Source organism: Salvelinus alpinus, chromosome 13 (assembly GCF_045679555.1).
Source record: "Salvelinus alpinus chromosome 13, SLU_Salpinus.1, whole genome shotgun sequence".
NCBI classification, from domain to species: Eukaryota; Metazoa; Chordata; class Actinopteri; order Salmoniformes; family Salmonidae; genus Salvelinus; species Salvelinus alpinus.
Genome location: NC_092098.1, coordinates 10,294,241 through 10,297,759, shown reverse-complemented (window position 1 = coordinate 10,297,759; position 3,519 = coordinate 10,294,241).

Genomic DNA, 3,519 nt, shown 5'->3' with positions numbered 1-3,519 from the left:
AGCTGTCATATCTGTTCCGTCCGCTAGGGACGTTTTCCTTAATGACATCATTTGTAATCAAGGTATGATTAATTCTGTGTATATGTAATTCTGTGTGATTAGTTAGGTATTTAGTAAATAAATAATTAAACCCAATTTTGTATTGCTGATTCAATTTGTTACCCAGGGTTCGTGAAAATAACCAAGAATTTACAACTTTCAGATGAGACTTAATATTGACTGCTATTGATGTAAAATATTACTAGGTCTTTAAGAGTTTATTCGGAAGATAACTAATCTATAAATATTATTTTGTGGTGCCCCGACTTTCTAGTTAATTACATTTACATGATTAGCTCAATCAGGTGATATTAATTACAGAGAAAGGATTTTATAGAATAGCATGTCATTTCACTTAATCCGGCATGGCCAAAGACACGACACAATCAATAATACAGTCGGAAAATCGATATACAGTGAGTGCAAATGAGGTAGGATAAGAGAGGTAAGGCAATAAATAGGCCATGGTGGCAAAGTAATTACAATATACTGGAATGGTAGGATGTGCAGAGGATGAATGTGCAAGTTGAGATACAGGGGTGCAAAAGAGCAAGATAAATAAATAAATACAGTATGGGGATGAGGTAGATTGGATGGGCTATTTACAGATGAGCTATGTACAGGTGCCGTGATCTGTGAGCTGCTCTGACAGCTGGTGCTTAAAGTTAGTGAGGAAGGTAAGAGTCTCCAGCTTCAGAGATTTTTGCAGTTCGTTCCAGTCATTGGCAGCAGAGAACTGGAAGGAGAGGTGGCCGAAGGAAGAATTGGCTTGGGGGTGACCAGTGAGATATACCTGCTGGAGAGCGTGCTACGGGTCGGTGCTGCTATGGTGACCAGTGAGCTGAGATAAGGCGGGGCTTTACCTAGCAGAGACTTGTAGTTGACCTGGAGCCAGTGGGTTTGGCGACGAGTATGAAGCGAGGGCCAGCCAACGAGAGCATACAGGTTGCAGTGGTGGGTAGTATATGGGGCTTTGGTGACAAATAACATCGCCGAAGTCGAGGATCGGTAGGATGATCAGTTTTACGAGGGTATGTTTGGCAGCATGAGTGAAGGATGCTTTGTTGCGAAATAGGAAGCCGATTCTAGATTTAATTTTGGATTGGAGATGTTTAATGTGAGTCTGGAAAGAGAGTTTACAGTCTAACCAGACACCTAGGTATTTGTAGTTGTCCACATCTTCTAAGTCAGAACCGTCCAGAGTAGTGATGCACTGTTATAATCTCCACCCGACACAGCCAGAAGAGGACTGGCCACTCCTCAGAGCCTGGTTCCTCTCTAGGTTTCTTCCTAGGTTCCTGCCTTTCTAGGGAGTTTTTCCTAGCCACCGTGCTTCTACATCTGCATGGCTTGCTGTTTGGGGTTTTAGACTGGGTTTCTGTATAGCACTTTGTGCCATCGGCTGATGTAAAAAGGGCTTTATAAATACATTTGATTGATTCTCTCTCCTCTTTTCCGCTAACATTGAAATAAAACAAAGTCTGCATTCAGACTTGAAGTACTACTTTTACCAGAACACTTTAGGGTGAACAGCATGACAAAAAAGAGGCACACAGTTACAGAGAACCAGCCACACACTGATATACAGAGAGATACATATAATACATATATTACCCCCAAAGCAGCAGTTACAGTAAATACTCACAAGCTTGTTTCATTTATACGCTGCCACCCAGAGGGCTAAAGCACATAGTCAGTAATCTGAATACAAGGACCACTTGTGTTTGAAATCGTATTTAGAAAATCTAATTATGGGATGACACTAAGCTCTCTCTGTCTCTGCCTCACCCTTCACCCTTTAGAAACATTATCCCGGAGACAAGGGATGTTGGTTGACACTGGCAGGTCACGTTATGGCTCTGGGCAACTTCTAGGAAAGGTGTCAAACACATGTCATGTTGAGGTAATTTATCAGGGCCTAACACAGGGCAAAATCTAAATCATGAGTTCTGTTCTCACAAACTCTTTTTTGTTTGTTTAAGAGCATGTCTGCTTGTCGGGGTGTGTGTGTGTGTGTGTGTATTCACGGGTAGGGGAGTTGATTTGAGTTTTACAATTATTTTAATGGGAAGCTCTGGGAAGGAGTCCATTTTTACATAACCATGTAGTCATTACTGTCTGTGAATGTGTGTGTGTGTGTGTGTGTGTGTGTGTGTGTGTGTGTGTGTGTGTGTGTGTGTGTGTGTGTGTGTGTGTGTGTGTGCATGCGTGTGTGCGTATATGTGTGTGTGTATATTCTGAATCAGATCTGAGGGGTTAGCATAACGTGTCTTTGTATCTGCACTCCTTTTTGTACAGGTAGCCTGTTGATCAATTGTGTTGACTTTGTTTATCTGCTATATTCTCATGGTTGCTGGCTGAATTAAAAGAGCTTTAATTGGGTCATGTAGGCTACTAACTAGTCTGCGGGTGCCTTTGTGTTTTCAATAGCACTACTGCCCTCTGCTGGAGGTAGGAGCATTTGACTTTGACGAACCAGTCAGAGGGAGTGAAGAGAAAAAGCAGAGGTGAGGGGAGTCAACAACAGCAGATGATTTAGAAAAAAGTTGGTTTGAGATTTAGATATGTCATAAGGAGAGAGTCACATTTCACCTCCTAGCACTGTGATACTATCTGAGTAGTTGATGGAGCTGATCTGGGCTTGGGGCAACTCATCCAATAAATTCATATATCAATACCATTTGACATCGGGGCAAACGTGACAAATTCAAATCTTATATAAATAGACCTCAGAATGTTTTTTTTTGTTGCATATTCAAAACAAGAAACAGCATCTGCAGGCCTATCTTGTGTCTTATCTGTTATCTCCACCCAAATATCCAGGCTGTATCACAACAGGGCCATGGTTGGGAGTCCCACAGGGCGGCGCACAATAGGCCCAGCGTCATCCAGGTGTAGGCCGTCATTGTAAATAAGAATTTGTTCTTAACTGACTTGCCTAGTTAAATAAAGGTTAAATAAATATGGCTAGTTTGTCAACGAGGGCATAACGTCTGGTTTTCATGTTGACACATGAAGTGAAGCATAATGGAAAATGCTATCCCTTCTCAGGCAGTCTAAATACAATGGTCAGGAGAAGCTAATTGAATAGGACTGTGGTGAACTGGAACAAATGTGTAGTTTACATTGCGAGCAGGGATTGCAATACTGAGCTAAATTACTAGAATCACCCATCCCCACAATAATAATTCAAAATATAGATTTATCTTTAACTCTGCATTGTTAGAAAATGACTTTTAAATAAGCATTTCACTTTTAGTCTGCACCTGTTGTTTACGAAGCATATGACAAATACAATTTAATTTGATTCAGTAATTAAATAAGATTGTCGATTCATGTCGAGTCTCCAGTGGCTTACCAGTTCACGGTTCACAGCTGTACATATCTGTGGTGGTTTCATCTGATGGAGAAGAAAATCATGACGTCAGTGATTTTCAGGTCGGGAGGCCGGAGCTGAAGAAAGAGGCCCGAGTTCCCAAT